The 27487-nt window shown below is 35.1% G+C and overlaps 1 long non-coding RNA gene across 1 annotated transcript in view; it reads right to left on the bottom strand.

The window, feature by feature from the left end:
- LOC130541460 (uncharacterized) overlaps positions 1-24609 on the bottom strand; it is a 57886-nt gene extending 33277 nt beyond the window's left edge. The window contains exon 1 of the long non-coding RNA XR_008955524.1: positions 24517-24609. This is a non-coding gene — a long non-coding RNA (uncharacterized LOC130541460). The remainder of the gene's footprint in view (positions 1-24516) is intronic.
- Between the last annotated feature and the right edge of the window lie 2878 nt (positions 24610-27487).

Genomic DNA, 27487 nt, shown 5'->3' with positions numbered 1-27487 from the left:
AAATTTATGGCACTAAATGCCCACATCAGAACGCTAGAAAGATCTGAAACCAACACCCTAACATCACAATTAAAAGAGCTAGAGAAACAAGAGTAGACTAATCCAAAAGCTAGCAGAAGACAAGAAATAACTAAGATCAGAGCAGGATTGAAGGAGATAGAGACACGAAAAAGCTACCAAAAATCAATTAATCTGGGAGCTGGATTTTAGAAAAAATTAACAAAATAGGTAAAGCACTAGCTAGACTAATAAAGAAGAAAAGAGAGAAGAATCAAATAGACACAAAACAAGATAAAGGGGATATCACCACTGACCCCAAAGAAATACAGACTAGCATTAGAGAATACTATGAACACCTCTACCAAATAAACTAGAAAATTGAAAAGAAATGGATAAATTCCTGGACACATACACCCTCCCAAGACTAAACCTAAGAGAAGTTGAATCCCTGAATAGATCAATAACAAGTTCTGAAATTGAGGCAGTAATTAATAGCCTATTCACCAAAAAATGCCCAGGACCAGGTGGATTCACAGCCAAATTCTACAAGAGGTACAAAGAGGAGCTGGTACCATTCCTTCTGAAACTATTCCAAACAATTGAAAAGGAGGGATAACTCATTTTATGAAGTAAGTATCATCCTGATACCAAAATCTGGCAGAGACACAACAAAAAAAGAAAGCTTCAGGCCAATATCCCTGATGAACATGAACGCGAAAATATTCAATAAAATACTGGCAAACCAAATTCAGCAACACATTAAAAAACTTATTGACCATGATCAAGTCAGCTTCAACCCTGGGATGCAAGGTTAGTTCAACATATGCAAATCAATAAATGTAATCCATCACCTAAACAGAACCAAAGACAAAAACCAAATGATTATCTCAATAGATGCAGAAAGGGCCTTTGATAAAATTCAACATCCCTTCATGTTAACAAGTCTCAATAAACTAGGAATTAATGGAACATATCTCAAAATAATAAGACATATTTATGAAAAACCCACAGCCAATATCATATTAAATGAGCAAAAGTAGGAAGTATTCCCTTTGAAAACCGGTACATAACAAGGATGCCCTCTCTCACCACTCCTATTCAACATAGTATTGGAAGTTCTGGCCAGAACAATCAGGCAAGAGAAAGAAATAAATGGTATTAAAATAGGAAGACAGAAAGTCAAATAGTCTCTGCTTGCAGATGACATGATTCTATATTTAGAAAACCCCATCATCTCAGCCCAAAATCTCCTAAAGCTGATAAGCAATTTCACCAGTCTCAGGATACAAAATCAATATGCAGAAATCACAAGCATTCCTATACACCAACAGTAGGCAAGCAGAGAGCCAAATCATAAATGAACTCCCATTCACAATTGCTACAAAGAGAATAAAATACCTAGGAATACAGCTAACAAGGGATGTGAAGAACCTCTTCAAGGGGAGCTACAAACTGCTGCTCAGCAAATAAGAGAGGACACAAACAAATAGAAAAATATTCCATCCTCATGGATAGGAAGAATCAATATTGTGAAAATGGCCATACTGCCCAAAGTAATTTATAGATTCAGTGCTAGTCTCATCAAACTACCGTGGATATTTTTCACAGAATTTGAAAAAACTACTTTAAATTTCATATAGAATCAAAGAAGACCCCGTATAGCCAAGACAATCCTAAGCCATAAGAACAAAGCTGGAGGCATCAAGCTACCTGACTTCAAACTATACAACAAGTCTACAGTAATCAAACGAGCTTGCTACTGGTACCAAAACAGACATATAGACCATTGGAACAGAACAGAGACCACGGAAATAATACCACACATCTAAACCATCTGATCTTCAACAAACCTGACAAAAAACAGCAATGGAGAAAGGATCTCCTATTCAATAAATGGTGCTGGTATAACTGGCTAGCCATATGCAGAAAACTGAAACTGGACTCCTTCCTTACAGCTTATACAAAAATTAACCCAAGATGGCTGCAAGAAAACCTAGCCAACACCATTCAGGATATAGGCATGGGCAAAGACTTCATGATGAAAATGCAAAAAGCAATTGCAACAGAAACTGAAATTGACATATGGGATCTAATTAAACTAAAGAGCTTCTGCATAGCAAAAGAAACAACCATCAGAGTGAACAGGCAATCTACAGAATGGGAGAAAAATTTTGCAATCTACCCATCAGACAAAGGTCTAATATCCAGAATTTATAAGCAACTGAAACAAATTTACAAAAACAAACAACCCCTTCAAAAAGTGGGCAAAGGGATGAATAGACACTTCTCAAAAGAAGACATTTACATGGCCAACAAACATGAAAATAAGCACAACGTCAAAAAGTGGGCAAAGGATATGAATAGACACTTCTCAAAAGAAGACATTTACATGGCCAACAAACATATGAAAATAACCACAACGTCACTGATCGTTAGAGCAATGCAAATCAAAATCACAATGAGATACCATCTCATGACATTATTAAAAATTCAAGATGGCAATTATTAAAAATTCAAGAAAATAGATGCTGGTGAGGCTGTGGAGAAATAGGAATGCTTTTACAGTGTTGATGGAAACGTAAATTAGTTCAACCATTGTGGAAAACAGTGTGGTGATTCCTCAAGGATCTAGAAACAGAAATACCATTAGACCCAGCAATCCTGTTACTGGGTATATACCCAAAGAAATATGAATCATTCTACTATAAAGACACATACACATATATGTTTATTGCATCACGATTTACAATAGCAAAGCCATGAAACCAACAAAAATGCCCATCAATGATACACTGGATAAAGAAAATGTGGTACATATACACCATGGAATACTATGCGGCCATTAAAAGGAATGAGATCATGTGCTTTGCAGGGGCATGGATGAAGCTAGAAGCCATCATTCTCAGCAAACTAACACAGGAACAGAAAACCAAACACCGCATGTTCTCGGTCATAAGTGGGAGTTGAACAATGAGAACACTTGGACACAGGGAGGGAAACAACACATACCAGGCCTGTTGGGGGTGGAGGGTGAGGGGAGGAAACTTAGAGGATAGGTCAATAGGTGCAGCAAACCACCAAGGCACACATATACCTGTATAACAAACCTGCACGTTCTGCACATGTATCCCGGAACTTGAAGTGATAAGAAAAAATAAAGTTCTGAAAGAAGAAAAAAAATGTGGTTAAGTGGCAAAATAGGATTTCAATGGCAAAAGACAGATAGACAGATAGATTTTTTTTTTTTTTAAGACACAGTCTCACTCTGCCACCCAGGCTGAAGTGCAGTGGCGCGATTTCTGCACACTGCCACCTCCACCTCCCAGGTTCAAACGACTGTCGTGTCTCAGTCTCCCAAGCAGCTAGGATTTCAGGCCTGCGTCACCACATCTGGCTAATTTTGTTGTTGTTGTTTGTTTTGTTTTGTTGTAGAGATGGGGTTTCACCATGTTGATCAGGTTGGTCTTCAACTCCTGACCTCAAGTGATCTGCCCTCCTCAGCCTACCAAAGTGCTGGGATTATAGCAGTGAGCCACTGTGCCTTGCCTAGATAGATGAATTTTAAAAGCCAAAGATGGAACCTAAACTGGTGGAGTATTTGTACTTACAGAAAATAAGCTTCAAGAGAAGCAGGCAAGGAAATAAGAGAAGGAGTAATAAGGAAGAAAAGAAGAAAAAGAATGGTAGAAAAGAAAAGATTGTTATCAGAGTTAATTAACGACTAAAATTTTTAAGATTAAAACTAAAAAGGGACTACTGGATTTGACAAATATACTTTTGTTCATTACACAGTAATCAGTTTTTACTGCTTATTTCATAGCATTTATTATTAAATTATTACTCCCATCAATATGAAGGAGATTTAATGATGTTTGAAAATAGCAAAGAGTAAATAATCTTCTTATGGTTTTTTTCCCCATATTTCCTAAGTAGAGTGGAATCATTAGAGCAGATTCTACTTACCTTCATTAATCTAATTTTAGGAAGCTCTAAGGAAAGGGTAATCCATGTATGTAGAATAAGTAAGTTTTTGGCAGTGTGAATTCACTGAGATTTTTATATTGATTTGTTATATATTAAATCTATATAAGCCTATTATTCCATTGCTAGAAATACCCACACTGGGTAATTTATAAAGAAAAGAGGTTTTTAATTGGCTTAAGGTTCTGCAGGCTGTACAGGAAGCATAGTGGCATCTGCTGCTGAGGAGGTCTCAGAAAACTATAATCAGGCAGGAAGGCAAAGGGAGAGCAGGTACGTTACATGGTGAAAGCAGGGACAAGAGCGAGACAGAGGGTTCCACATGCTTTTAAATAACCAGATCTTGAGAGAATTCTCTCACTATCGCAAGGACAGCACCAAGGGGATGGTGCTAAGCCATTCATGAGAAATTTGCCCCCATGATCCAACCAACTCCCACCAGGACCTACCTCCAACATTGGTGATTATATTTCAACATGAGATTTGGGCCATGACACACAATCAAACTACATCAAATCCTATTTTATTATAATTTTTTTCCCAATGTAATAGCTTAAGACACACTAGAGTAAAGAGTAGTAAGAAAGCTCTAAGTCAAGAGAAACTCTCTTCATTAAAATTACAATGTTAGTCATCATTAAAACAATCTCTACTTGAATCTTTTCTATATTTCATAATTAAACGTACTGTCCAATGTAAGTTTTTCTTTCTATGGTGGTGGTGGTTGTAAAGAATCAAATTTTATGTAAACTTGGTCAATAATATAATTGTCTCATTCTACTGTATTGTTTTGGCTGTTTGGCAGGATTTTTCTTTCCAAAACATGTATTTTTTTTATTTTCCAAGGGTCCTCAAAACAGACTTTCTTTCAGAAAGTTGCTGTCTCCAATTTGGTGCCCCTGTGTTACTAATGCAGATAAGCAGCTTAGAGGAATAGATCTTTTAGTTAAGTATTTTTTTAAAATAAGGCTTATTTTCCCTAGACTCCTTTGGTTTATGTGAGAATTTGTATTGTTAAGATAAAATTGTATTCTATTATCTTCAGCAGATACCTTCCAAGACCACCTCCTGCAGTGATACCAAAAATGCTGGATAGTACCAAACCCTATATATACTAATGTTTGTTCCTATACATACATACCTATAGTAAAGCTTAATTCATAATTAGGCATAGTGAGAGAATAACAACAACAATAGTAAAACAATATTCCAGCATCACGACTCTTGCACTTTCAAGTTATTACAAGTAAAATAAGGGTTACTTTAACACAAGCACTGCGATACCACTAGGTCAATCTGATAACAGGAACAACTACTAAGCGGCTAATGGACAGGTTACTGCCTACAGGGTGGATATTCTGAGGCAAAGAAATAATTCATGTCTCAGGCAGGATGGAGCAGGACAGCATGGGATTTCATCGTGCTGCTCAGAATGCTACTCAATTTAAAGAATATGAATTGTTTACTTCTGGAATTTTTTATTTAATATTTTCAGACCTCAGTTGACTGTGGGTAACTGAAACCACAGAAAGCAAAACCGTAAATAAGGGGGGAATACTGTCTACATCCCCCTAAACTTGTAGGCTTCTTTAGAAAATGTTCTAGCCAATGTTGGCAAACTAGGGATTAATGTTTTATACCATCCAGAATCTACATATTGATAATTGATATCTTTAGAATGAAGAAATGTATCTTTACCATCACGGGTATTTGTTTATATATGTCAGAGGAAATGTGCAAGTATTCACATGCACATCTACAAATAGATATAAGCCTGTAAAAGTTTAAAATAGAAATGGCTGTAACAGTTTAATGAAGAACCAACTGCATTGTTCATCTCTCATGTCTCATTTAATATCACTGAGTGTGAAATGGAGCATAAACTAGTTAGAACATTTAAAATTTCCATACTTTCTTGCCTCATGGCTAAGTTCAACCCAAGTTGAACAGTTATCCTAAAGGCTGAACCAGTTATGTCACCATCCAGGATCAGAAGGAAGGTGAAATACACCTGGATCTGTCTTTCCAACGTTAGTTTAACCTCAGATTCGCTTATTGTAGGTGGCTTTGAACGGCTGGCATGTTTCCTACAATAAGCCACTGAAAAGGGCACATTATGGCTTGGTGGCCTTTAAGTGCACTTTCTTCTTTCCTGAGCTTTAATTTTTGAGCCAGTCCTCCTCTTCCTCTCTATGTGGTTCTGCTGGGATTGTCACACAAGGATATGCCTACTTCCTCCATTATTGAGATGGGCTCATATTTTGGGGTGGAGCAAAACAATAAATTGGGAGCACCTCTACGTACACCGTGTGAGAGGGGACTGCTTTCTTTACCCTGAGATCACTAACTGTAAGCCTGGGGTAGCTTGCGGTCATATTAATACTAATTATAGAGATACGATCTAAAAATAAAGTTAACAGAGAATTAAAAGGAGAGGGAGAAAGAGGAAAGAGGCAGGGGAAGAGAGAGTGAGACAGAGAGAGAAAGAGGAGCAGCCAACAGTGTTTTAACTTCAAGTCCGGGTTGAATGTCACGTCACTTTTTGGGTATTTCAGACACTAGAGCTGAAAAATTACATTTTAGTCTAAGGTAGTTTGAGTTGAGTTTGTGTCATTTGCAGTGGAAAGGTTCCTGCCTATTTCCAGCATATTAGATTTGAGTTTTTCTTAGAAACATTTTTAGATAAGAATAAAAGGTAATGATACTGAGCCATTATTCTAAAAGTTCTGTGAAAGTCCAGAATAAATATCTTTATTCATTTACTCATTTTTTTTTAAATTTAGGGGGTCTACTTCGCACCGGGTATTGTTCCAGGAACTGCAAATACAGTTATGATCTAGGAAAAATTCTAAAACCTCTGGTGTGGAGTGGTACACATGGAACATAAATAATTTCAGTAGCAAATAAATGCCATAAAGAAAAAAAAAGGACTATTTGCTCTTAGGGACAGTAGTTGGGGAAAGCAGAACTTTCCTTGAATGATGAGGCAGCCTAACACACAATGATCAGGATTCCAAAGAAAGGATTGAACTTGTCTTGCTCAAAAAACTTAAAAAAGGGGCTAGGCGCCATGGCTTACTCCTGTAATCCCATCCCTTTAGGAGGCCGAGGCGGGCAGATCACTTAAGGTCAGGATTTCGAGACCAGCTAGCAAGGCGAAAACCCGTTTCTACTAAAAATACAAAAAATTCGCCGGGCGTGGTGGCGCACGTCTGTAGTCCCAGCTACTGGCACAAGAATCACTTGAATCTGGGGGACAGAGTTTGCAGTGAGCCGAGATCGCGCCACCGCACTCCAGCCTGAGCGACAGCGTGAGACTCCATCTCAGAAAACAAACAAACAAACAAACAAACAAAACTTTAAAAAGGCTGGAACACTGAGAAGAGGTAAATGAGGGGGAGTGCAGAAAGCAATATCAGAGAATACGATTTTGTTGGTTATTCTAATGATTTTTATATTTATTCTAATTGCAAAGGAAAATGATTGAGAATTTTTCCTTAAGGCAATGTTACGATTTTTTTCTTTATAATTTCTACCAGCTGTTCTGTGGAGAAGATATCGAGAGAAAGAGTGAAACAAAAAAAATCAATAAGAAGACTGTGTTATAGCATAAAAAATAAAGACATTATCTTGAGCTAAGTTAGCAATGAATATGAAAGTCAGTGATTGGACTAGTTATGTAATTTGGAAATGGTACAATAAAATTGACCAATAGTTGAGGGTGCTGGAAGAGAGGATGGTCAACAGTGAGAGAAAAATCAACTGTGAAAGTGATGTGGGAAGACTGGTGGAGAAGCTTGTATTCCTTGTCTGCCCTTATATTCTTAGGATTAGAGATTCCTTCAGATTATAAAAGGAAATAGCCATAGTGATTTCAAGTTTTGCTTTTCATTCATTAAGATCTGAGTTCAGTTCCTGACTACCATTTCTTAGATGTATGACTCTTCATTAAATAATCACATATTGCTCTCTGTTGTCAAGCTAGGCACAGAGGAGACAAACGTGAAGTAGACAGCTATATTCTCTGTCTCCTCTGCTGGAGAGTAGAATGGCAAGCAGAAAAACCTGTGTAGATAAAATAATTCGAGATTGTAGATAAGTGCTATACAGGGAATAAATAAGGAATAAGGGAAACTGACTCTAGATGACACGATAACCACAAAAGTGCTCTCTGATGAAGTGACAGCTAGAATTAAAGCCCAATGTTCGGAGGAAACAAATCAAGCAGAGGCTGAAGGGAATGTTCATGGGATAGGAGAGCATACAAAAAAGGCTTGTGGCTTGAGTTTCTTCATCTGTTAAAGGAGAATGATAACAATCTTTACACAAATATTTGAGAGTTAATAGAAAGTATATGCAGGAGTAAGTACAGTTATGGAAGTATCTTCAAAATGAAATAAAGGGTATTAAAACTTTCCTAATTAGTAGAATTATTAAAACAGGAAGTTAGTCATTGGTGTTGTGAGCACTTGTTTAATTTTAGGACAGTGCTCCTAGCTATGAAGCCCAAGTCTCCCATATACAAGTTTTGTAATTTCAGAAAAACTCCTTATTAAGGTCATAGAATCTCAGGTTTCTTTTCTGAAAAATAAGATTAGTCCTGTGGGTCAGCCTCCCAGTCAGGGAAGACAAGGGTGGAGATAATCTGGAGGAGTAAATGAAAATAATCAGTACAAGGTCATTATTTCAGCTTTACAGATGAGGAAACTGTGGTGAACTTTCATGTAATTACTAGGTGCTAGAATTGGAGTTCAGGCCCAGGCAGGCAGTCTGAATCCCAAATCTATGGTCAGTTTTCAGGTATATAGCTGCCTCTTATTGCCCACGTACTTTAACACTATCTTTTATTAAGTTCTCCTTGAAGGGAAATTTAAAGCTGAAAGCTATGTAAGTGATCTTATATATCTTCTTAGGAAACAACTTTCTCCATGCTTTATGTCAGTAGTTTTCAAACAGAGGGTAATTTTTGCCGCCCCCCTCACCAACGGACATTGGGCAATGAGTGGGGGCATTTTTACTTGTCATAACTTGGGGATGGGGAGAGAATAGTGTTGCTAGCACCTTATGTAGAGGCCAGGGATGCTGCTAAAAATCTTGCAATACTCAAGACAGTCCCCTCACAACAAATAATTATCCAGCTCATTATGTCACTAGTGCTGAGACTGGGAAACTGTGGGTTAAGACAATAAGGTAAATATTCTACTAATGGTGGAGAAGGTGGTGTACAAAACAAAAACAACGAGAACCTACAAGCAGGCTGAAGGGGACAAGATAAAATGACTGAGGAACATACAGAAAGAAATTTCCTAAACCACAATGGATAAGAGTTTTTACTTTCTCTAGAGGTTCAATCTATAAGAATGGCATGAGGGATGGCCTCTGTGAATAATCGCTTTTTGATATAACTCATTCTTGAAGATATGATATTGCTTTTCAGAAGTTGTAATATGGAAGGAGGAAATACCTTTTACAACCTAGATATTTTGCAAACTCACAGTTCTTATGAATAATTTTTCAAGCATTTGATGACAAGTAGATGGAAGATCAATGAGCCCTCTCTTCCAGGGATGAGGTCTAGAAAGTCAGAAGGTCTATATTAAATCTTACTGATATACATGTGTCAGAATAAGAGGTCGACATTTTAATACTTGAAAATCTTGTTTCCACCCTGCAGTGGCTGTTTGTCAAATTTTAGCCCTTGAGTATTTCAAATTTCTTCTATGTCCTTACATTCTGGCAGAACATCTTTTGGTGGGATCTATCTATTTCAGATGCTGTGGGCTAGTGAAATTAGTAGTGAAAGTTGACTGACTCCATTAAAACTGAGTCATACAATCTCGTCAAGTTCGGACAAAAAATAGGAAGAGTCTCAGTTAAAATGGACAGGAGATCTGCTAAAGTTAATTTGAGTCACGGTTAAAATCATGGGCTCTGGATCCAAACTTTCTTGATTCAAATACAAACATAACCTTTTATTAGCTGCATGTCTTGGAGAAATTTACTCAGTAGAGCTCCATCTCAGTTTCTTGAACACTAAAATGGGCATTAGTAATAGTACCTGCCTCATAAAGTTTTTGTAAGAAGCAGATTATATAATATACAAAGGTTACTAAAAGAGGTTTTAATACATTTTCATGAGTAATATCTTTATATACAAGTAGGCAGTCAGTTAATGGAACAACTAATGTATTCCAGATATATCTCAATAAAAGACCACATACTCAAAGTAGATGTCCATATATGGATGAATCCAAATTAATGCTATTGAGTATGTTATTTCAAGAATGGCTAACCAGGATCTTCTGGAATTCAACAACATATTTAGTAGCAATCAGAATAAAGAACTGTTACCAACACATTGAACCAAACAGAATATCATTAAGTCATATTTATTTTGAGTTTGATATAAAGGATCAAAAGTAATGTGGTTTTAACTAGCTTAAAATCTAGAGTCCTTGAAAGGAATGATACTATGGGTAAAGATGAACAATAGCAAACTCTAAAACAGGCTCTTCCTTCGTAAACTATTCTATGTATGGTAGGAAGGGGTCTCCTTCTTCCTTTGAGTGGAGGACATGGATTTGCCTAAGTAATAACGTCCCAGTGGGATGCTTTGAGGAAAAGACTGGGATTTCCTTATTATTATCCCACTATTCCTAATACGTGAGATAGGTTATGCTTTGATTGGGAAGAAGAAAGCTGTGACAGAGCTGTCTCCCGGGAGTGAAGCCAAAAAATACATGGGTTTGGGAGGGTTGTGGGCTCATTTGTTCTTGAACTGGGGAGCTATCTCATACTGGATGAGATTCCTAATAGTTGGATTGGGAGAATTGGACATGAAGTGATTCAAATGCCATTGGTCAGCACTTTCTTACTCTTTCCATGTTTAAAGAAGGGCTTGGAAAGCTTGTGAACATCTCACACCAGATTTAGGTGCCTAGGATCCTAACACACCTTAGACCCTTTATAGGGCATTGGCTTTTTGGTCTTAGTTTTGCCACTTACGATAGAAGAATAAGGTCTTATCTGAAACTCAAAGGCAGGCAATGTGTCTCACCACAGAATCAATAAGAGGTCAGCCGAAAAGGCAGGCAATTGAATTCTGACAGGGAAGAGTGAGTCAGACAATGCAGGAAGAGTTGTGTGCAACTGGTTAGCAGAAGAAGGGCTTAGAATCAAAACTAGGCTACTGGAGACAGTACAAGAAAGCTGTTTTATTTTACTGGATATTCAGTGCCTTGACTCATATCTAGGATTAGTGTAAAGGGTTCTTCTGACAATAACACTGTAATGAAAGTAGCACAACTATAATGAAAATTATTTTTCGTTAGTTTTTCTCTGAAATAGAGGGAAAATAGGAATGATCAGTCATTCTGTGATGAATACAGAACATGAGAAAATCACTTCCCATCTGCTAGCTAAATAGACAAATAACCATAAATCTTTTAAATGATGAAAACAAGAAAATACAGTAAATATATCAAGAAAACTCTTTCGACATCTCCTACCAAAAACCAAAGAGGAAATTTTTGTTTAATTTTTAATGGACTGATTTTTGGTAGTGAAATTAATGCTTATAACATTTTTTAAGAAAGAAAAAATATTGATAAACACAGAATTTTAAATTTGTTCTAATTGTACTACTCTTTAGAAAATGGGCTTTAGGGTGGGCAAAAAAATTCCTTAGCTCATGGTTGTGCAGATTGACTATCACTTATCCAAAAAGCTTGAGACCAGAAGTGTTTCAGATTTGGGATTTCGGGGAAATTTTGGAATATTTGCCTTATACCTGTTGAGCATTCCTATTCTGAAAATCTGAAATCTGAAATGCTGCAATGAGGATTTCCTTTGAGCATCATGTCAGCTCTCAGAAAGTTTCAAATTTGGGAGCATTTTGGATTTGGGTTTCAGATTTTCAGATTTGAGATGCTCAAACTGTACTGATATTTGCAAACAATATTTTTATCTATTTTAAAGTACATTAAAAGTTTTACATGATTCATTTTTTCCTGCTTTTTTAAGAGTCAGCTTTATAGATGTTTGGTTTACATTTTTTTTTACCATTTTAAGTGCAAGGTTTTATTAGTTTTAGCAAATATATATTGTTGTGTTTAGTTAGCATTTTAATACTGGTTTATAGAGTCTTTGAGGAAAAAATTGCTAATAAAAGATAAGATCCTCAATTCCCAACTTTTAAAAGTTGACACTGAAGATTGCTTGAAAATACTGAAGAGATTTTCCAAGTTGAACCTTTTAGAGATTAAATATGCATATTTAGTTCTCTCATTAACCTAGCGTAAAAAAAATACACACATATATATACATACTAATATTAAAAATATATTAGCACCCAAGCATAACACTTAGAAAATGATCACTATTTATTATACATTTTGACTTTAAAATTAAACTTTTGATAATTCCTGTGTAAATTATTACTTATTTTTATGTCACTAATTTGATGTATTAATTGTGTATATGTTCCTTGCTCTTAAAAAAGTGTATCTTATATTAACGGAATGTTGGTTAACTATTTCTCTAATATACTTCAAGTTGCCATACTAAATATTCAGTGCATGCATGTATAACTTAAAATATAAATGACTGTCATAGCTTAACAGTTTTAAGAAAAAGACACACATTCTTTATTAAGATTCATAAATGATAAAATTGATAAATTTTTCAAATGTTTTAGGTTGGTTGCAGAAAAAAATAATAATGATAATGATATGATGTCAGAATAATGCTATATATTATGGCAAACTAATAACCTCCAGGGTGTTCAACTTCCATGAAATTCATTTCATATCTCATCTATTATTGAGGATCTGTGAAAAATAGTTTACTATTTCCCTCCTGAGATATTTGGCAATGCAGGCTAGGCTCATGAAAGCAAAGAGATTAGATATTGTCATTTTCAAAGGGTAAAATCTGTGAAAGCTCTTTTCTAATTCTAGAAATGTCTGTGTGATAAAAATCCCTTTATGCAAATAACATGAGAGGAACAAAACTCTGTCATTTTTCTCAGCTTTCAAAATACGTATATTATGTTCCTTTAAACTAGCACACTTATCAGAGGGGCTCTTTCTACAAACACAGAATGGGAGATATATGCTCACATAGATGATATTTACTTCTTAAAAGTATTTACCCTTGGCGTTGTGTAAAACTCTCCAGAGAAATGTTTTAATCTTTTCACACCTGGGAAGACCATTGCAATTTTAAATCCATGTTGTATCTAGAGTTGTAGATGGTGATGATGAGTTTCACATGAAACAAAGAAATTGCTTGCAGTTTATCAGAAAATGTGTGCTCTTAGAAACTTACTTTCATATTTTCATTGATTTCCCATTGCCTATGAGTAAGACTTATTGATAGCTCAAGGCCTTCTGTGAAACGATGAAACAGTGTGCAAAACATTACTGAATGTGCATATGTGCATAAGAAGCAACAGCTTTAATCAGATCTCTGCAAGAGTTTGTAACCAATATAATACAATATCTTTCAACAAGGCCTTCCGAAGACCTTCAGAATGTCCATATTTCCTTTTGATCTGAATTACCAGTTTTATTGCCCACAAAAAGCACCTGCCCTAAGACCTGCCCTCCATTTTAATATTTCCGGGATTCTCTTGATTCCCTTCTGCTCCAGTTCCACCTATACAAATTCTACACAATCATCAGAGTCCTAATTACATATGATCCCATTTTAAAAGTCTGTGATACTCCTAAAAAGAATTAAACCTTTTTGCTCCCATAGCCTTTTTCCAACCATGGCACTAATCGACACGGGTGTTTTGTGTTACTCTTTTGTGCACAGCTCATTATCTTGGATATAGTGAATGTTCTATGAAGCCTTGTTTATTTTTTATCTTCAAAAATACCTAATTCGGAGCAATGCACAGGATGTCACAGGTATTGATTCAAATCAAATTAGGCTCTCAATTTATTCCAAACTATCTACTCTCCATGAATTCCATGATGATATAAGGTGAGGAGAAAAGAAGCAAAATAATGACCATCTAATCTTAGCAACTTTTGTTTTTCAAGCTTTCTCAATTTTTTCTGTCTTCATCTAGCAATTTTTTTTTCTTTCCTCTGCTCATTTTTTCCTTGGGCAATGGTACTGGGGTATAGGCTTTGCTGAATTTCATTACTTTTTCCTATCCTTTGCTATCCTGTATGGAACAACACAATAACTTATTTCATGGAACTTAATGGCCATTTTTTTTTCATTGCTTGAATTCAAAATGTAACTATAAGATTGAACATGTTGTAATTTGGTTTCATACATTTTCTTTCAGAATTTTGCCAGATGTAAAAATGTCTATATGTATACATGTATTTATATACATATATGTGTATTTATACATGAGTATATATGTATTTATATACATATATGTGTATTTATACATGAGTATATATGTATATCGGTATTTATATACATATATGTGTGTATTTACACATATGAGTATATATGTATATATGTATTTATATACATATATATGTATTTATGCATATGAGTATATATATATAATGTGTGTGTATACACACACATACACACACACACACACAAAGAAAGAGAGAGAGGTTCTGACCCATTTGTGGCTTTCCTTGTCACTTTCATGGCCACAAAGGAACAAAAAAACTCTTCCTTTCAACTATGTATTTTAAATGTATTATCTCTTTATTATTAGGCTTTTCTTTCTCTCCAGATTTCAAGGCTATTCTGCAAAAGGTACAGACTCCTAAGTCGACAATTGTTCACCTATCCCCACCAACGCAAGTCTCTCAGAACCAGCTCCTTCTCAAGTCCTCAGGGAGGACTTCCTCCTTCTCCACACCTTCTTCCACACCCCTCATCTCGTTTCTGACAGCTCAAAGTTACTTTCTCTACCATCCTCTTCATTGTAGCCTGCTCCCTCTCTCTCATAGGAAAGTAGTCTCAGACATTTCATAGAATGATAAACTTCCTTGGCATAACTAATACTTGCCTCTCCCTTAAAATTGGTGATTTTTTTACAGATCACTTGAGTCTAGTACCCTAATTCTCTGTGTCTCAGGAATATTTTCATTAAAAGGTAGTGTTGGTATTCTCCTACATTGTACTGACACTTTTACATCATTAGTCTTCCACTTGAGACAGATCATTTCTTCTTTGATATTTACTTTATTTGATTATATTATAAATTATTATGTTTTCTCTTTTCATTGTTTCTCCCTACAAGTATTCCAATACTCCCCATGATTCATGAAATCTTATGTACACCGTACCTTTGATTCTTTTCTAACCAAACTTCTTCCATCACCGTACTTGATTTTGTCTACATGGAGGTCCTCAAGACAATAACTGGAAACTTCCTTGACTTTCATTAATTTCTAGCCCACTTTAATAACCCAGTCCTTTCCAACACTAAGCTTCTATAGTCAGAACACCTACCATAAACTATTATTAAGATCGTGACCATTTTACTAAGTCATCGCATTTGTTAACTGGGAATATGAATACTTGCTCTGCTCAAATTTTAGTATTTGTGGAAGGGTCAAAACACATAATATATGTAAAAATGCCTTAGGCATCATCAAATCTTCATGAATCTAAAGTAATGTGATTTTGAAAACTTCAAAATCTGTTAGTCCAGTGTTCATCATTATGGAAGTATAAGATTTTAGGTATTCCACGGAGGGACTTTGATTTTTATTTCAATGGTTGTGAAATTTACTTTTTGAATTTACAAACTATACATTTCTTTAATGTAAAAATTAAAGATCTAATATGAAAATAATGGTGTTCCAGTATTGAAATGACACTGTCTGAGAAAATTTGGCAAACTCAGAGAATTCTGAAGCTCAAAATTCCAAACCACAAAATCACTTTGACAGTCTTTCTTTTACCTGAGAAAGGAGACACAACCTTTCACAGGAAAAATGGTCAATATCACAAAAATCATACCTAATTTTCTCTTGGCTGGTTATAAAATCCAAATTTAACATGGTTAGAAGTGGGAAAAAATGCAGTTAGAGGAATAAAGGATGTGGTTGTTTTCTTCAACTATAGAAATATTCTTCCTCATGTTTTCAAAAATATGGTACAAATACATTTATTATTTTATTCATTTATTTAACAAAATATATTCACCATTCCTTGTGGGATGGGCATGTACTAGTTGCTAGAGATAAAATTATATGAATAACCATTAATTATTACAGCCTTTTTGAAACTTCAAATCTAATGAGAAAGAAAAAATCAATTAATCACAAAACATATGAAAACCCACAATTTTGACAAAAGCTAAATAGGAGAACCTATGATAGGATAATTTGACTTGCTTAGGGAGATCCGAGAAGATTTCCTTGAGAAAGCATTCTCCAACTAAGTGTAAAAGGATAATCATTGACTAGATATAGAGAGGAGAAAAATGTACCAAGCAGAGCTAGTAAGTACAAAGACCCTGTGGCAAGAGATCTTAGATAATACACAGGATTGAATGACATTTAGTGTTCTTACAAAAGAGAGACGGAAGGGAAGCAAAATAAGAGAAGAACTAGGAGTTAACCAAGGTATGGATCATGAAAGGTCTTATAAAATTCCACGCAGAGGGAAATTGATATAATCATTATCTTATTTTTTATTTTAAAATTATGTATTATTTTTGAGTATGTATATATATATTTATTAATATGGCAACTGATTTGGTTTTCCACTTATTTTCCTCTACTACAATTTATATTAGTGATGTAACTTTTCTTTTTTTTTTTTTTTTGAGACAGGGTCTCACTTTGTTGCACAGACTGGAGTGTAGTGGCGTGAAAACGGCTCGCTGCAGCCTCAACCTCCCAGGCTCAAGTGATCTTCCCACCTAAAGTAGCTGGTATTTCAGGCATGTGTCACCAAGCCTGGCTAATTATTTTTATTATTTTTTGCAGAGCTGGATGTCTCACCATATTGGCCAAGCTGGTCTCAAATTCCCAAGCTCAAGAGATCCGCCTGCCTCCTCCTTCCAAGGTGTTGGGATTGTAGGTGTTAGCTACCACGCTTGGCCAAATCTTCTCCTTTTAAAACTTTTAAGTGAAAATACTAAGTCAGTTTGAAGAAAAAATAATTTAGTAAATAATGATATAGGTGATGCTCAGATATACAAAAACCCATATAGGTGTTACAAGAATGACTAAAGTGTGTGAAGCACTGCTTTAGCCTAATACATGAATTTTTTGAATGAAAGAATTGAGACTTTTCAGAGATTGCTTATTATTGTTTGGTATTATAATTCATCAAATTTGTTGAAGGAAAATGAAATGATAACAGTAAAGCTGACATCATTTTTAAATATTTTGTGATATTTGTAAATATAAATTCTGTATTTTCAGGAACCAATTTTGTCTTATATGAGGTATCGGACCAAATACTGGTCCATTTATGTTGTTACAGACACTCTGTGACATAACACGTATATTCCTCTGGAAAGTTTTGAATGGGTTCTAGACTGAGAGTCCTGGCTATGGCAAAACTAAAGCATAAATTTGACCATTAAGTATGCTACTTCTAGGAGCTGAAAGTGCTCACAGAATCTAGACTTTTTACAGCAATACTGGTTTGGCATAAAATTTTTCAGGCTCATTAAAGATAATCCAGGTAAAGGAAATTAAAATATTGAGAAAATTCTTCTCAAAATTTAACCCTCCATATTGTATTCTCTTAAAGTGTATTTTTAAAAACTAGAATTTAGATTATTCATGCTTTTGGTATCACTTGCTGAGCGGCTGACTAGGTGCCAGGAAATGTGCTAAATTCTACAAACTTATTATCTCACCTAATGCAACAAACTGTAGTGTTAAGATCTTATTAGCCCTATGTAAAAAATAAAATCATTGATAATTAGTAAATATCAGTAATTTGGCCAATGGTGCAAGACCAGTATGTGCCAATGCTAGAAATGGGAACTAAACCCAAGAAAATCTAATTCCAAAATGTCTGCTGTTAATTACCGTAAGATTTCTCTCCTCTCTTTGTCTCTCTCTCTAGCACACACACTCACATTTCCATACACTCATATGCACACACACATATATAAACATGTATAAATATATTCACCTAGGCATTTATAAAATACAAATATCTGGAAATGACATAAACTAATTTCTTGTAAATTCATGACCTTGGATGATTAAATGGAAACCTTAAAGATGGAGCTTGATTGATCATGAATGTGCTTCAGCTATCCTTTGCCATTCACTCCCTTGTATTCCATTTACTCTGGGATCTACTTCCCACCTATTAATTACACAGTATCAAATGTTGTATTTCTACCTGAACAAAACATGAACATGGGCACCAGCAGCCTGCACATTACTTGTTAGTATATAAATCAATAAGAGTTTTTAAATTCCTAGTACCTTCAGGTTGTATGTCAGATTCAGGAAGGACAGTTGCCAGAAAGCCACATTGCTTGGAACAATTTCTGAATTACTGGCACTAGATATTGCCATATTGATTTATTGATTAAAACAACAATAATCTACAGGCTTAAGTGGCAAATGAAGCAAGTGAGTGATTATTTGTGGTATTCATTGTGTCTGTATATTTTTGAAATGTAAAATTATTACCATTCACTTAACTTATTTTTATAAAAATCGTCTTGTAGGGTACTTCTCTGAAAAATCCTAAGGTTTAAAGTGATGCTTTTTCACTGAATCGATTTTTTTTAATGAGGATTCTTTAATCAAATTAGCTACAATATCATTATCACATCTTTAAAATTCCTTAAAATAAATATTTCCTAATTGTTTATCTTTTATTAAGAATTTCTTTGCTTAAAATGTCAATGAAAAGAAGAGCCATAATTTAAGATTAATTGAAATGTCTTTTAATGTAGAGTTTACCATGTACTCTCTGGAATCTTTCTGGAATTTTTTGTTGAAGATCTGTTTTGATTTTTTTTAACAGAATTTTCTTTCCCACATTTTGGGTTTTGCTGATTGCATCCCAGCAGTGTCTTTAGCATGATTTTCTTCCCCGTATTCCCTGTAATTTGGTAATTAGATCCAGAAGGTTGATTAGATTTGTTCTAGGTGTTTTGGGCAAGTGTACTTTTTAAGTGTGTATTTTCATCAAGAGGCAAATAACGTCTCTGGTTGTCTTTTTGTGATATTATCAGTACTGATGATTATAGCCGATATCTTTTATTTCATTACAGATTGAAAAATGATGACATTCAATTTTTAACATTCCTTTTCTTTTGTTGAGCAGAATAATTCTAAAAGGAGGAATGTTCCCACATCAACTCTTTGGTTAACTAGAAGTACAAGTTATTTAGACAAGGCAGGGTAATTCTTAATTCCTTTCTTTTGTTTACCAGATATTTGGTTTCTTAGCATCTTTAAAAGTTGACTAGTAAAATTTTTGTTTTTATTATCATTATGAATTCATGCAAACACGTTTCATGTATTTTAATACATTGTAGTTATTATCCTTCATAATGCTGAAATGATTTCATCCTTGGCCAGTGTGAGTTTATTCAAGCTTGATCCTGGGTCCTTAAAACATTTTTCTTATAGGTTTTGCTGACATTTTTGCTTTTTGTTATGACAAAATGACACAGATTCATCTTACACATTTCCTGTCTCAGACTTTGAAGCAACTATTTCCCCAAGGAACCTTAGATCCTTTCAGTGGAAAATGATATTGAGAGACAACAATTAGGGCTCTAAAAGAATTCATTTCTCTTGAGTTGGTCTTTGATTCTAGATCTTTTCAGTGGCAAGAAATAGGAAATATAAGTATAAATCAGTGTGTCTATTTTCTTTTTTATTTTATTTACTTTTTTTGGCAGTGGGGAGGGACAGAGTCTCCCTCTGTCTCCTAGGCTGGTGTGCAGTGGTGCGATCTCACCTCACTGCAACCTTTGCCTCCCTGGTTCAAGTGAATCTCCTGCCTCGACCTCCCAAGTAGCTGGGATTACAGGCGTGTGCCACTGCACCCGGCTAATTTTTTGTCATTCGCTTTTTTTAATAGAGATGAGGTTTCACCATGCTGGCCAGGCTGGCCTCAAACTCCTTACCTCAAGTGATCCACTTGCCTGGGCTTCCCAAAGTGCTGGGATTACAGGATTACAGGCATAAACCACTGTGCCCAGCCCAGGGGATCTATTTTCCAAAAATATTGTTCCATGTTATTTTTGTTTCATGTTATTTTATATATATATTTTAACATTTATTTTTGTTTTGTAATTAAATAGCATATTTACATTATTCCAAAGTTCATCTTGTAAGTAGCATGTATGCAAGGAAATTCAGTTTATATCCTTCTCACCTCTACCCCATTTTCTTCCATCTCCTTTTTATTCATTTTTGTTTTTTCAAAGACAGGGTCACTCCATCACGGAGTCTGGAGGCTCACTGCAGCTTCAACCTCCCAGGGTCAAGTGATTCTCCTTCCTCAGTCTCCTGAGTAGCTAGGATGCCTGGCTAATTAGTTTAATTTGTACAGAAATGGAGTCCCCCTAGGTTGCCGCGGCTGATCTTGAACTCCTAGGCTCAAGTGATCCTTCCACCTGGGCCTTTCAAAGTGCTGGGATTACAGACATGCACCACCATGCCCTTTCGTCTCCCTTCTCTATTGATAAACTTAAAAATTTTGTGAATATACTTCTGATATTTCTTAATATAAACAACTACACTCACATACATTCTGAAATTTAACACTTCTTAGATAATTTGCAATTTATTCCATATAATTTTCTCCATCTTGACAGGCACTAGATGAATGGCTACTCATTCCAGGGGCATAATCTTATACAGGAGAGATTTTAAAACATAGTTTATACAAAGCTTACTATTGATGAGTATGTCCATTGTTTCATTTGAAATTTTTATAACTATAAATAGCATAATCCATATAATTTATTCTGTATTATTACCATTCAATGACTTGATTTTTATCATAACTAGTTTAAAGTAGGTAGTCATTTCATTACACAAAGAAAGACTATTTGTCAGAAAATAAAGTGCTATGAAGATTTTAATTGATTGGACAACTGATTGATTAATCTAGCGAAATAACCATAATGCATACCGGTGAAAAAACTTGGAACAGGAGGAAAGCAACACCTTTTCACATTTAATTTTGCGTGGAAGCCAAATCTCAAATCAGCAGCAGAGCCTGTAATAGATGAGAGCAACCTCTCAGCATGGCATCCAGCAGAATTCTCCCCTAACTAGACTCTTCTCTCTAATTCTCTGATACCATGCCTCTGCTTTCATTGTGCTCATCTATTTTTTCTGTTTACCACTTGTCCCTTGCCTTTTTATGTCAATTGTCATCTATAATATACCATTTAAGAGAAAAATTAAAGTTTAATAATTTCAGTACTTGAGCTATAGAGTGAGGTATCAATTTCACATTACTCAAGTAACTTGGCACACATTTAAAATACTAAAGAGTCTTCCAGGCACTCCCCCATAGTGATGGGAAAAGAGAAATCTTAACTCTTTAAAACTCTACTTTCTGCCATCCCTGTTAACCTGGTCTCGCCTAGATATCTCGTCTCCCTTAGAAGATAGCCAAATCTCTTTCCTTCAGAGAACCTCAGCTTAAATGCATGTTTGATAGGGCCATATAACTTTCCAATTTGCCTCAGAGAATCCTCTTTTATTTAAAGTGTAACATTTGTATTGTGGCTCATTTATCACCATTTTTCTTCACGATTGTTTCTGAATTGATAGTTCATTTTTCAGTTTGAGTGAAGTTGACCTTTAAATAGAAATCAAAGATGTAATTTTTATACTGTTAAAATAGTTGAATGGAAACACAAATGATCATATTAATATAGGCATCTGTGAGTCCAGACTTCTCCTTGGTCAAGAAGCAACTCATTATTTCTAGAGAATCACTAAAGGCAGGATTTGTTTACAATTAGTCTTTTTTTTTTTTAATGCAGTAGTAGTTAATAGCTATAATATAATGTTGATATTTTGTTGTATTTCTCCTCCCAATATGCTATTATTTATGTATAATCTTTACATTTATGTGAATAACACAACGATAAAGGAATGTAAGGCAGAAAGGGATTGACAGGGATGCTTTTTGCACCCTGTCCCTAACTCTCTCTGACACACAATGTCCACTCTCCTTTACTGCCCTCCAGAAGGTGCTCATGTTTCTTCTCCTTTCATTTTTCTCACCACCACCCCTTTCCTTTATGTGCTTCTTCTACTGCTATACTCCCATCTAGAAAGAGATGTAAATACAACTTTTCTACCAACCCAGAAACTAGTTTACTTGTTTTAATATTTTATGCATAAGACAGACATCATTTTCATAGCCAAATTTCTTGTTTTTGGAAAGATTCTAGTGAAGGCCTGGCATGGTGACTTACACCTGTAATCCTAGCACTTTGGGAGGCTGAGGTGGGCGGATCACCCGCGGTCAGGAGTCTGAGACCAGCCTGGCCAACATGGTGAAACTCCATCTCTACTAACAATACAAAAAAATTAGCCAAAAGTGGTAGCTCGCGCCTGTAATCCCGGCTACTCGGGAGGCTGAGGCAGGAGAATCACTTGAACCTGGGAGACAGAGGTTGCAGTGAGCGGAGATTGCACCACTGCACTCCAGCCTGGGTGACAGAGCAAGACTCTGTCAAAAAAAAAAAAAAAGAAAAAAAAAAGATTCTAGTGAAATAAGTCTCAGCTTTGACTGTAGATTATAATCACCTGGGGAACTTTTCAAGCTCCTCAGGAAGCAAAACAGACCAATGAAGTCAGACTCTCTGGGGGCGAGACCCAGGCATCAGCGTTTTCTAAAGCTCCTCAGGTGATTCCAATATGAAACCAAAGGGAAGATCATGAAAAAAAAATGCAGTATTTCTCTAAGGATCATACATCTGCTGTTCAGTATTACTACTGATTAAGGGAGAGCCACTGTTCATTTGAGAGGCAATCATGACCCTGAGTACAAAAAGTTTTGTGAATCAATGCCATCAGTTCAATAAAACAAACATTCATCACAAACCTCATTAACCAAACTAGCATCTATAATTACAAATAGTAAAGGTAAAATAATACTTTGAAGAATAAAATAGAACTCTGTATTGACTCTATATTGTGATTAACAAAAAAACCCGTTAAGTGCTAATATTTAAACTACTGATTCAAATTGCAGAATGAAAATCACTAGGAATGATATTCACCCTACCCAAGGAATTTGACTAGTGTGGCATTCATAACAGTTATCTTCCAGATCCATTTAGACTCTGATATTTCATTTTATAGAATTTTTACTTTTATTCACACACAAACTTCTTTAATGGAAATTGCCCATATGTCATACAATACATGGTTGACTTATTTTACATTTGCTTAACAGCCTTATTCCTTATTCCATGATTTACAGAGACTTTGTAAGGGCAAAACAGTCAAACAATATCTTAATAACATGATGGTTTTAAAAGAGGACTCAAGGCAAAATGTGAATATGACATTTTAACATTGATTAGCAGATAGTCCGTCTAAAGACTGAATTCAGCACATCAATTTTGTTAGCAATATACACAGATTTTTTTTCCTTACTAGGTAATGGTAAAATTTTACTTTTTATCAGAAAAGTAATTTTTCTAACACATGAAGAATAAGTTAATATGTGTTTACATTTGTATGTGTGATAGAGTTTGAAAATTCAGGTTACTTCTAACTCTTATCATGAAAATATTAAAATTTGTATATTCTTCAATTTGTAAGAGGTGATACCAGCTGTTTCATTATGCATTGTATTTGCTCAGGGATTTAATTCATGTGCCTGGGAGCATATGCTTTTTAGAAAACATTTTAATAAACATTTGGATGTTGTCATACTTATAACTCTGGAGAGAAAGTATACTTTATTATTTTAATTATATTAGCATGTGGCTGTATGGCATTACATTTCCTGAAAAGTTAAATTGACATATTAAATAAATAATGAAAGTATATATGAATTCACACATATCTATATATATTAAAACTGATGCATATTAGAATCCTTAGAGAAAATATAGCAAATATCTTTGCTATAATGTTATGCCCGATTCTATTTGTTATAGCATAATAGTAAGCCAAGTACTGAGCTTGACTTGGTCCAAATATCTTGGTTCATTAACGCAGATTTGCTTTGTTTTAGGTACAATTTTAAAAATAATATTTGAGACAACATTGCTAACATGATACACAAAGATAAAACACAATCTGTTGCTGTTGGAGATCTATTTGTATTAATAATATATATGCTTGCATTCTATTATTTTCAACAACATTCCATGCTATAGACTTCTGCAATAACTGAGATGGAATTTAAGCAGTTGGCATGTGTTTCAGTTTCTGTGAAGTTCACATTTTTCATAATGCATTAAGAAGAAGAACTATTACTAAAAGCTCATTTATGTTATGGACATAGGCAAGTATGACAAGCAAGGCCTAGTTAACAACATGATTGTGCAAAGCCATGAGGAGAGAGAGCCTATATAAACAAAACCTGTTGCAGGAGCACAGTAAATTCTAGGGGACTTACCCAAAAGCATTAAAAGAAAATCCAATGTGGTGGGTAGAACACTGGAGGATCCGACAGCACACTACAAACCATCATTCATTGAGCACTTGGCAGCGTAAGATGAGATTGCTGGTACTCTCACGGTAGGTGGTGCAAACAATCAGGATTCCAGAGGAGATTCCAAAAATAGAGGCAGCATCATGGAATTTCACCAGCTGATATAAAGACAACAGTCATAAAAGTTTGGAGGAGGATTGAGTAACTTGGAGTTGGAATGGTGAGAGAATAAAACTAGCAAAACCAAACAGTGTCTAAACGTCAATTATTGAAGTGGGACAGTAGGCAAGGATGACGCATCAGGTATAAAGAAGTCTAATTAGAGCCACACAACAGGACTAGTGTCAGTGTCAACATAAGCATCAATAATTGCTGAGCACCAACATTCATACCTCCTTCCTGATTCAGGCAAGATTGGTTTTGGATACACTGGGGCAGAGCTCAGAACTCTGGGGATGGAAAGGGAAGGGTTCAAATGGTCTGAGACAGGAAAAAAGAGAAATACAAAGGCTGTGAACCAGACAGCATTTCATGTGAGTAGCAGAATTCAAGAAACAACTAACAACATAAATTGTATTTGTGTGGATGCAACTTTTAGAAAAATCTGCAGTCACACTTCTGCATGGTACAGAGAAGTCAGAATTGGGGTTTTACATTCTTACCGTGCAAGTCTTTGTGAATATTGTAAATAACCAGAGATGTTCATACTAGACTTCTAGCGTAATAGAAAAATGACTGAGTGTTCTATTCTGTTAAGAAATCTAGGTGTGCACAATTTCTTCAATGGCACGTTATCACTTACATCAAGACAAATACATAAGGAACTCAGATACCCACTTTTATTTTGTCTAAGAAGCCAGGGGGCAATGCATTTTCTATAGATTCAAATATACATTACCTATCCTTCACACAAGAATTATAACTATAACCATTAAAATATTTAAAAATGAAGATATTTTTTCTCCATCTACGTGTTGGTGAGTTTGAATTATATCACATCCCAAACATTAATTTTATTTTCTCCTGGGTTTTATTTGAGAAAATTTGCATTTTGGGAAGAAGCAAAGAATGGTTTATAAAATTAGGTAATTTAAAACAAACCATATAATCTTAACCAAAATTTCTATTTTCCTAATGCTATATTAAAAATGTATATATAGTAATGAAATTTTAGGTTTTGATGTATGGCATTCAAAGGAAAAGCAAGATAATCAGTATCAATAAGATTGTTTCCTGTTTCTATGAAATATAGAGCTAAATATATACAAAATTTTCAATAGTGCTATCATAAATATATATTTTTAAATTGTAGTCATTGAAGTAAAAGTTTACCTATTTTTCACTATCTAATTTTTTTGTAAAAGTACAAATTAATCTTCATAGCTTTCACTATATATATAGCACTGCTTTCACAGCTTTTAGCAGCCTAATCATTCTTCTGTTGTTCCAAAGAGGCTTTATTTCATTTGAGCAGACTGTTTTAAATGCTTCTTTTTAAAAATTAAGTTATATCTTTAAGAGAAGGTGCAGTTTTTGTATCACTTATTTAACATTAAGGAAGGAGGTTTTCTTTTAACCTCCTTGTAGCCTACATGTCAATAAATAATAGGCTTCTGCTATTTAACCTATAAAAAAATCATGTATTATCACCTCACTCTTGTCCAACATAAACTTGTTAAAAACTGCAGTTTGTAAATATTTATCATGAGACAAAATGGTGAAAGGGACAGTACACTTTTAATTTTCAGGTAGCAGGCTGATATTTATGCAATTTAACATCATCGGACTGCTGAGGCTTTAAAAATATAGGCTTTCTTGAATTTGTCGTGTTTTGTGAATCTTTCTCTCCTTGCATAGCAAAACACTCTGTTTACTCTCTATGGAAAATTACTCAAAACTCTTTTTTTCAGGCAGCTGTAGTTTTGGCCAAAGCTTCCACGAGATGCAAAATTGGACCTAGTATCAATGAGGACAGTAGAAAGAACTATTGTTGTTAACTGATCATAGCTCCTTAAGTGAAAATGTTAGGAGGCCAAACACAGGCCTTTGAAATATGAGGCAGTCTTTAAAGATGTGGCATGTTACTTATAAAATGAAATAAAATTCCACATTTTAGAAACTCAGTTACTTCAAGGTGTTGATTTTAGGTCCTTAATCTTTTTTTTTTTTTTTTTTTGCTCCTTCTCTCTTCATTCCAAAGGCTTTCCTCTGTGTGATCTCTTTCCCCCAAGAAAACTCCACTGAGTTGAAAGCTTGGGAACTCTTAAGTTTAGATGAATGATAATGAGCATTGTCAAAGAGGCAGTAAAATTGAGTCCTTGGTTCTGGCTGTTGAGCTGAGAGCTGCAGGAGTTAATTGTGTGAATGGTAATGAGACCAGGGAGGCAGCAGATGCTCGCGTGCCTTTACAATCCAAATCCCACCAACAAATTCCTCCCACAGAAACTTTGAGGGACATCTTGGCACCCTGGAGATGGAGATAGACCCAGCCATAGCCACATGCCACCTGCTAGACCTATTGTTAAAAGAAAAAAAAGCACATTACAATAACAAAGTTGTTTGCTGTCTTTTGCAATGACTTTATGGCACCGGTTTTACCATACTAGAGGAATGGAACATCTGATTCTTTATGAAGAACTATCTGCACCCTAAACAGTTAATGACTTAACATGTAAAGACTGATGTTCAGTATATCATACATACTCTTATGATAAGCCATGCCTGCCATTTTCTCTTATAACTCCCCCCGAGGCTGTCTATTCTACAGCAGATTTGCAAAACTATATAGTTTTTGATGACCTTCAGAAAAGGGGCCATTTTTGCTCCTACAGAAAAAAAAAAAAAAATAGGGCTTAGAGTTGTTATAAATACATATCTTTAAATAAAAACAACTTTGGAAAAATGCTCTGAATTACCCATTTTTATTGAGTTTGAG

Source organism: Pan paniscus, chromosome 3 (genome assembly GCF_029289425.2).
Source record: "Pan paniscus chromosome 3, NHGRI_mPanPan1-v2.0_pri, whole genome shotgun sequence".
Lineage (NCBI taxonomy): Eukaryota > Metazoa > Chordata > Mammalia > Primates > Hominidae > Pan > Pan paniscus.
Note: the sequence above shows the minus strand (reverse complement) of the source record. Positions and strands in the feature narration are given on the sequence as shown.